Source organism: Pseudopodoces humilis, chromosome 1 (genome assembly GCF_049639895.1).
Source record: "Pseudopodoces humilis isolate 2021_Gansu_Grassland_sample_001 chromosome 1, ASM4963989v1, whole genome shotgun sequence".
Lineage (NCBI taxonomy): Eukaryota > Metazoa > Chordata > Aves > Passeriformes > Paridae > Pseudopodoces > Pseudopodoces humilis.
Genome location: NC_142200.1, coordinates 29,883,241 through 29,893,222, shown reverse-complemented (window position 1 = coordinate 29,893,222; position 9,982 = coordinate 29,883,241).

Genomic DNA, 9,982 nt, shown 5'->3' with positions numbered 1-9,982 from the left:
TGTTGTTATGATGGTAGTGAATTTCTTTGAAAAGTGTCTCAAGTTGATGAATAAATTCTCTGTTTCTGCTTTCAAGAATAATGTCTTATGCCAGCGTCCTTTCTGATCATTGCAAACACTAATCTATAGCTCAGGATCTGGGAATCAATAGGAAGAAAAAAGATGTCAGGAGAAATGGTATCTAACAAATGAAGCACCCAAACTATGTCCTTCATATTTCCAGATGATTTCAAGAATAGCAGAGTTGAATAGTCCACTTGAATAGTCCATTCATCTTTGCACTTGCATCTCAAAGAAGAGAACCCACTCAATGAAGGTATCATTGAAATTATTAATAGTAATAACAGAAAATATTTCTGGTATGCTTTGTAGTCAAAGTCGTATGAAAACATCTCAGCACTGCCAATAAACCAACATGTATGTGCTGTTTATAGTGATGACAAAACGAAGGTGAAATCACCAAGGTTGTATTTCAGAGGAGTGATGGAGACAGTGGATGTTCATACATTGATCCCATATTCGTATTTCATACTGTGAAAGAGTCTAAAACTATTGCCAAATTGGGTAAGAAATGATAGATTTTCCTCAGTCAAAAATAAGCAAAGTAGTTTAGTTCAGCAAGGTCTGTATTGTTGATCTGTTAAATTAGAAAAAAAAAACAAATAAATAAATTCACTACTAAGAAAAAGCTGCCGTTTTATGAAATATTTTTTTGTGGCTAGGATGCATCTCCACTTTGATTTAATGTAGATTGCACCTAGTTGTGCAGACGTTTCTGCTGAAGTTTCTGTTGAATACCATAGATGTCACTTCCTGCAATAAAACACGGAATATTGTTCTTATTCACTACTGGGAGAGAGCTGGGACACTGCTGTTCTTTCTGCTATTCCACTTGCACCAAACCCAGAGAAAACTCTTACAATGGAATTCAAACAGTCCCTCTTTATTTACCTACTTACCTATTTTTGCCACATGAGTGGACTGAATTTGCATAAATCATACCTCTAAGGTCTTTTGAGTGACTTGAATAACAGTCTGGGAGCAAATATTATTTTTTTTATCAGGCTATTATAGCCTATCTGCACCATTTGTTACACTTCTTAGGAGGAGAGTTCATGCTTTGGTAATGGTGGACCTTTATCCTTATCAGCTACCTTACATTCATTGACATGTTGTATGAGCAAAAAGGAAGTCACTAAATTTAAATTTCCCAAGCATCAATACTCTGATCCTTATTCCTTACTGAAAAAAAAGTTTATTAACTTTTTCATCTTAGTGCTAGTTTAAGGATTTATAAATCCTTACTTCTTTTGACTTTTAGAAAAACAGCTATCCTGAAGAGTATTCAATTGGAGGCCTTTCTTGAAGATCAGTGATACATAAGGAAATTCAATATTTCACAGGAGTTAGTGAGTGGTGTGCAAAGGCAGAAGGCAACCTGGCATGAAGTGAAGGAGCAAAAAGAAGGCAGAGGAAGAAGGGAGGGAATTGGGATGTTCTACAAATTCAGAGAGCATTTGGAAAATCTTGACATCCTCTGTGTGCCACTTAGACACTCAGAACATCCATTTATTTCACTATATTATTTGCACTTGTCTTCATGCTAATACAGCTTCCTATTAAGTCAGTGGACTTCTAAATATTGACATAAAAATATATATATATATCTATAATTCAAAGGTAAATGATAGCATTTGTTTTCAAATTGCTTGGGCATAACATCATAAATATTGCTTATAGCATTATTTTTTTGAAAGTTGTCCCATCAGCTTCTGCCTAGTCTTATTGTAGCTTATTCAACCTTTCCTTGAAATCTCATTTAAAAATAATTTTTATATTAATGATCTAGTAATAGGCTATCATTTAAAATAAGTCTAAATTATTAAAAAGAAAGATGAAGCCTAAACCATTGTTTTGAAAAATGTTTCATTTATTGCATTCCTTGTGGCTATTTAAGTTAGAAATTATATAGTCACAGAGTAAATTGCAAGTATGGTAGTCTGTTTTATCATTCTTATGAAAACCATATCAAAAATTCTAAATTAAACTTTCCATGGGATTTCTGACTTCTGATGCTAAAGCTGCTTTTACAAATGTTTCTTCTAAGCTTTATAGTATACTAAATATATGAGATTTTTTGAGTGATATGTTGTCACTGAGCCTCCATCATTTTGTTTAGGGACTTGGAAACTAGATGCAGACTCTTCAGTACACTAAGGAAACTGCTCAGTATGCAGAGATTTGAGTCACATGATTCCCATTAATTTTAATGGGAGTTACATGGAAAAATCTGTGTGTTGAAATTCACGGGAAGTTAATGTCAGTAGAAATTACTCTTCCCAACTTTGCTCTCTGAATTTTTGTGTCTGGCTACCTACATCTCTGTAAAGATCCTGAAGGAAGGAGAAGATGGAGCAGCATAAAGTGATTAAACTGAAAGCATTCAGAGTTTGAGTGGTCTGTGGTGTGTGTTCCAAGGTAGGAAATAAGTAATCAATATCAAATGGGAGCAAATCTAGTTTTGATATGATAGTCTCCTAAAAATCTCCTTTGAAAGCATAATTGTATTTATCATAGTGTTGATTGTATCATATCATAGACATATTTTTTAACTGTGTAAAAATATATATTTATATTGAAGTCAGACATTTCAATGAAGTATATAAATTTATTATTATTATTGTTGTTGTTATTACAATGAACAAGAAAAAATACTCAGAGGATGTGCTTAGAGTTTAGGTTAAATTGTAATTAAAATTTGATTGCTAGATTTCACAGAATTTCAGACTGAAATCTGAATCCATTTGATATGGCTAAAAAGGGGAGGGAAGAAAAAAAAAGACAAGGAGCATAATTAGGACATACGAAAAAGTTAGGTTATATGGAAAGAAATAGTTAAGTGCTTAGCTTTGGATTCTGTTCCTGACACCATTACATCTACAGAAATCAGAGGAACTAAACATGGTTATGAATAAAAGTGACATATAGTATGAAAAAAAATCATCAAAATAATTTTTTAGTCTTACTCAGGTCTCAGCTTATTGACTCAAACAGTGAACACCGAATATGCTTTGAGAGCAGTTCATCACTGCCAAACATACCATCCAAGTGCAGTTTTTTGGCAGGATTGTATGCAGCTTGTATTTATTAGATGGTCAGATATTTGAGTTGATTAGCTACAAACATTTCATGAAAAAGAAATAATTGCTCATTCACTATAAATACATGTAGTTTTCTTCACCACTTGCTGACTCAGCTTCATTTGTGGTCTGAGGGATGAAGTCGTATGGGTTTTTCATATTCTTGTTTTAATTTATAACACTGGGAGGAGTAAGAGGAGTGATGTGTTATAGCTTGCCCTTGCTCTGTTGCCCTGCTCCTGAGTACAGAGGCTAGAGAATCCCTCTGGTGTCTAGTCACCAGCTGACTCTTTAGGAGAGTTAGGAAAGGAGGAGACAGCAGTGGTACCCGATACACTAAATACACACAGCTGGCAAGTAACTTAGTGACTGGTGCCAAATCACGTGAGTTAACCTGCACCCAAAACAGGACTTAGCAGAGACTGGGGAGTGGGCTGGCTTCTTGACTCTCTTCCCCAAGCAACCCATGAAAACTGATCTCATCAGTGCCTTTTCCTGATTTTTTAATTCAGCAGAACTGAATGTGAACTTGTGGAGAGTTCTTTGAATGCTGGGCATCTCCAAGAAGCAAAAATTACAACTGACATAACTTTTTACTGGTGCAGTGAAAAGATCATGGTCCTGAATTTCATACTAACATTGGGACCATAACTATTTTACAGGTTTCTTTTTCAGCTTACTAATATTCCCAGGTAGTGTTTTGATCTGGAATATAGCTAGAACGTGGTCATGGCCTGGAAGTAATGAGAAAGAAATAGAAAATGACTTGGCCCCCAGCACGTTGCTAATGAGTCCATCCTTCCAAAAATGTTTCTCTTAACGGGGGAAATTTGGTTTTATTATTGCCCCTTTTGCTTCTTCAGGATGCAATGGAAAGGCTCCTATTTCGACTCTGGTTGGCCTCCATGCTCCTTAAAAATAATAATTACAGGCTTTTCTCTCCTGACCGTGAAAAGCTTTAAACACACATTGTTTTCTTGAGATCCTATCTGATTTTTGACACAAAAGCTTGAAGTAACACTACTTCATATGAAAGGTTATTGAAAACAAGTGGCAGAGACCTGGAGAGACAAGAACTATGAACCTGGAGAAAATACCAGCTACATAGATTTAGAGGGATGGGCACTGTCACAGGACCAACCACAGTGAAAGAATTAATGCAATTCACATTTGAAGAAAGAACATACTGAGAAATACAATTACACATGTAATAGATTGCATCAGCCGTATAGGAGAAAACCAAACTTATCAAAATCTAAAGCCATTTAATGCCATGTGAAAAATGTGGTTTGGTATGTAGTTTGTCCTTATTGTGTCCCAAAAACCCACAGCTACTTAGAAATCTATCTTCATTTCTGTATTTTCAGAGAATTCCGTTCAGATAAATATTTAATAGAAGAGACTTTATTGTAATTAACAGATGAAATGTGCAGAATTTGTTGAAGAGGATTTTACAGAATGAGATCAAATAATAGCAAATGTCAATGCATATTATCCATGCACATACTTAACTCAGGATCCATTGAAGAAAAGGAACACGTAGGGAGCAAAACAAGGTACCCTTCATATTTAACAATACATTCACTCTCAGAAGAATGCTTGGTAGATAATAGAAGCAACCCTTAACAAAAGCAAGTAGTAGGAGCTCTAAAAATGTGTATATATACATTTCATAGGAAAGTTTTGGAAGATGGCGCAAAACTTGTAGAAAATATACAGAAGCAATCTAAATAGAAAAAAAAAAAAAATCAAAGATACAAGCACAAGAGTGCCAGCAAAAAAATAGATTACAAAAATTAAAAAGGAGAGGAGATTACAAGAGAGAATGGGGTTTAATCTTTGCTGATGCACCACAGAATAATCTGACCTGAAGAAACATGGTTGGATTTTTAACAGACCATGTTTTATAAGTTACTTCAAACAACTCTTCTAAAGTGAGGACATCTTAGCAGAAAGTTTATCTGTCAGCTACTCCTTTCACTTTCACTGCCTAGTGTAAACTGCTGCATCCCTCCTCTCCAGTGACACACAGCAACAACTGGTGAATGTTTATGCACAGGCAGTCAAATACCATAACTGGGATTGTTAAAATGGAAAAACTTAGTTTATATGGCAGTTGATATGGTATCCAGCTACTGCACAAGAAAGTCATTAGCACTGTGTTTTAACAAAATGAGATTGTAATTAGGTGCCTTTGGTTCTTAAGCAGAATGAGTTGCACATTTCTGGCTGCTTTTCCCAAAGCATGACATCAGAGTAATCAGCCCTAGACTGTCATTCTTTGCTCACCCCACATTTTTGCTCCATTAGTAACACACAACTAGTCTCTGAGCAAGATGAGATTCTCAGTCATCAGTGAGCAATAAATATCCTGCCAGGATTGATAAGATTTCTCAGACACATTCAGTACTTTTTGGTTTATTCCTGTTTTCCAATTTCACAGGCTGTCTCTATGTTGAAGTCAGGTCTGGATCACTGTTGAATTGTGGTTGCTTTGCCTCAGTAGGAATTAACAGTGTTCCTTTGTACTAGCTGTCTTGAATGGAACAGGACCATCAGAATAGCTTCCTTTCTCTCCATGATGTGGGCAGACTGTCCAGAGTATCGCATCAACCCCAATTCCCATCTGTTGCAGTGACCCTTGGGGTCATTAGTTGCAGACAAATAGGGAAACCCTCTTTCCTACACTGGGCTGTGACCACCGCAGCTCAGCTAAAGGACTGGGAAATCCCGCAGTCCTGAACTTTAGTTTAGTTACCTCTACTCCTTCTCTTAGGACCTGAGCTTAGTCTTGTTGGCCCATTGACTTCACCAAGAATGCTTTGCTTTGAATAATTATAGAATGGGGTCCAGAATCTGGAACTAGACATCTTAAAATGGAGATTTATGACTGCATTCACCAGCTATTCCCCAAAATATGTGGTATTACCAGAGGACGTCACAAATGATGTGTGAAATGAGACACCTTTGCAGATTGGCAGTGCACAAAGAGGATGAAGAAAATGACATGTAATTATTACTGTGCTATTAGCTGTGATATTCAACTTACACAAAGACAGAAAAGTCCAATAAATCCAAAAGCTTTAGATTTGCTTTAAAAAGAATAAACTGCTTGGAAATTTCTTTCTAATAAATTTCACCAAAACATTCTTCCGGATGAGAGAAGGATCCAAAGGAAGAAAGGGAGATATTTTAAATTAGTTGACTCATTTTAAAGTTCACTCCCTTCTTTTTCTTCACTTGGAAAAATGCAAACACCTTTCAGGCACGTTAACCTTAAATGCTGTGGGATGAGAAGGAGGGAAGCTATGACAGTGCCTAAGTTTTGGGAGGATTCTGGATGTACCTTTATCTGTCAATGTAATAGATGCAGTGTTGTTGCTTTTACAGAAATGAAAATAAGGTCTGCCAAAAGGTGGATTAAGAATTAGTTAAAAATATTTATTTAGTTTTATGAATTTGGGTTTTGTGGCAAATTATAAAGCATAATCTGAGAGACAAACTGTTGGCAAAACATCTTAAATACAGCAGAAGAAAGTGCATGCACCAGTGTCTGGCATCAGTCCTGTAAGCTTCTCAGGGGTGGTTTCAATAAATTCAGAAAGCCCTTGCACATTTTGAGATAGATATGTCAGGCAAGTTAGAATCTCTCCAATTCTGAAAGATGAACAGTATTATTTATATATGAAATGTTTTGAAATGAAGTTACATGTGCAGAGAAAATTGAAGAATATTAACCCTGAGTATTTTGTCTGCTATGTGGCAAACAGATTTTTTTCACCTGTCCATTGGATGCTTTCCTTCTTTTTGTTTAATAGATAAATGCATAATAGAAGTTTGTAAATGCTGTATGATAATTTTATTAAGAAAATAAAAGATCTGTTACATAGCATCAATGTCCACAATTTCAATCAAGAGCTGGCTAGAAGATCATCAAAAGATACATTTAAAAGAAAATTAATATTGAATTTTTTCTAGCTGTATCTAGCAGGCATCTTTACTAGGCCCAGTGCTATTCAGTATTCCCAGCAGTGACCCAGAGGTGCAAGTACAAATTACCATGCTAAGGATCTAAGGATGACAGAAAGATTACTCAAAGAGTACATAATTATGAAACCAAGGAAGAGATCTCTTTATCAGCTAGATCCATTGCAAGAAATGAGCATCTTAGAAGAGATGAATTCATAGTTAAACATAATACAAATTGATTTCACCCCCCACAAATGGGGTACAGTAACATGGAGTGCCTTGACTCTACAAGGATTAGGGGCCATAGTAGACCAGCAACCCAACATGAGATCCCACCATGAACATAATCCTTGAATCCTGATGCAATTGTTGGAATAATTCCCAACAGATCTGTTGTCCATATTTTAATGAGAATGGTGGGGGAAAAGACAGAGACTTCACAAAATTGCATTTAAAATTAATTTGAGAGCAAAAGAAAATTATTTGCTGTGAAAGTGCAAACTCAATGTCTTTAATCATCAAAAAAGAGGGCTGAGTGTGACTTGATTAAAGCTTATAGATCATTGGAGAAAACCCTCACATGCAGATTCTTTATCCTGAAGGATAATATAACAACCACCCAATGACTTTCACTATCACCCCAAATAAATAAATAAATAAATAAACAAACAAACAAACAACACTGAAAAATCAGAAACAAAATAGTTTTTTACTAATGAAAATAAACGTGGAATATATTGCCCAAAAATGAGGAATCATACCTATTGGCATATATATCTTCAAATCATGATGCAAGTTAAAATTTCATCACAAATTACCTATTCCTCAGTTAAATGATAATTTTATTTGACTTGATACCAAATTAATTAAATTGATAAAATTTAAAGCCCAAAAACTAGCTGAGGTAGGATTTCAAGAATCCAAAACAGAATAGAAGAAGCATGAAATAAAATAGAAATAAATTAGGATGATTTATTCAAAATTAGATTGTCTGAAGATCTGTGGCCTGACTTGAGACTTTTGTTATAATTGTAAGTGAGGATCTCTGACTCTAAACCATATGCTCTACTGTGGTATGCATTGCACAACTATGGAAAATGTCATAATGTAGGTATTTTTCATTCACATAAAATTGTCTGTAAGAATTTATTTCCCAGCTGGTATGATGTTATACAGAAACAATATCATGTGTTGTTCTGCAAGTTGTGCATATGTTTAGTTTCTGAGGCCAAAAATCAGGATGTGGTTTGAAGAAAAGTGGGAGGAGTCAACTAGTAAAAGTGTTATACCATATGACAACCTCAAAAAAAAAAAAAAAAAAAAAAAAAAAAAAAGCATATCAGTTGGGACAATATACAGCAGAAGCAGAGACTGCCTTTACTGCAATAACCAGTGATCTGCTGTGCACATGTGCACATTCTCGTACCAGTGGAGATTTAAAAGTATAGCACTGCAACCTGTTGTTTGCATAGCTGGAACATCTGTAACAATACAGCAAAAATCACTCTTTTGTGATGCTATCTGATACCTTGTGCCAGCATTAATAATTCTGGATTTCAGTATATTAGATAGATACCAAATTATTGAGACTTTTTATTCATTAGGTATTAGATATTTATTATTGTTATTGGTTTTATTATTGTTATTATTTTGTATTATATGGCTTTCATGTCTAAGACAGGAGACAGGGTGGTCATGTCCCACTGTAGAGAGGTACACTTGTAGGCTTGCTGTTGCTCTAGTGAGGCTTCTGAGTAATTTTCTGCTAGAGGGTAATGGTCTGCAAGTCAGTTTAGTGGTTTTCAAGGGTATCAGAATGATAGTACTCATGATTTGGGAAGTGCCAAACCTGTAAATGATTTAACTTACCTCGGCCTCAGGTGATTTATACACCTCCTTAAGTCTAAAATTGTTTTACTGACAGAACTAATATAACCAATTGGAAACATTTTTTGATCCTCAAATTAACATACTAGGTCTCCTAGTGTATTTAACATGGGTTAGAGATTCACAGTGCAGTGAAAGTAAACAGCTTCAATCTCAGTAGCACACATAATATATAAATTTTTAAATTAATTTAAATTTAAAAAAAAACTAAAATATTTTTAAAAGCAGTTAATATACATCTTCCCTTGATATATAAACCAGTTGAAATGCTAGGAAAAATGGGCTCTTTGAGGAAATTACAGAATTTGTAGCTCACTGACTCTCTTCTCTACTCATTTTTTGAAATGTGTTGAAATTTTCAGGTTCCATATGGACACATTTAGTCACTTAAATTTCTCTATTACGTTCAATCAGGTTTTCAGTAATTATTTTTTTAATTCTATGTTTTCTGACTGTATGATTAATGAAAGCAAATAATCACCAGATGGAATGAAATTCTGCTTCTTGAACTTATGCAAGTAATGCAGTTAAAGCAACTTGAAATAACAACATACACAAATTAGTCATTTTCACAAGTAAAACATAAGCCCTAAATATGTTCCTATTTATTTAAATCATTCTGTGTTTAATTAAAGACAGATAACAAATTGTTATCAAAGGTTAATCTCTTTTTGAGTCTTTAATTCACCAACAATTACAGCACATCCATTTTTATCATAGAGTAATTATGTTTTTTTCTGTTATAGTAGAGCCTGGTACATTTGATGGCAACTTGTGAACACGTCAGTGATAAATGACAAGCATTTCATACACCTGTGCTTCAGCTGTGAACTGCCACCTACCACTGGCAAAACTGCAGGTAACAGACACTATTGTCCCTTCACTGATAACCTAAAGAGAAAATGTTGCATTCTTACTTTTGATATAATGATAAAACATCTTCACTCTGTATCTGGTTTTTTAATTGCCTTTCCTATCCTAAGTGC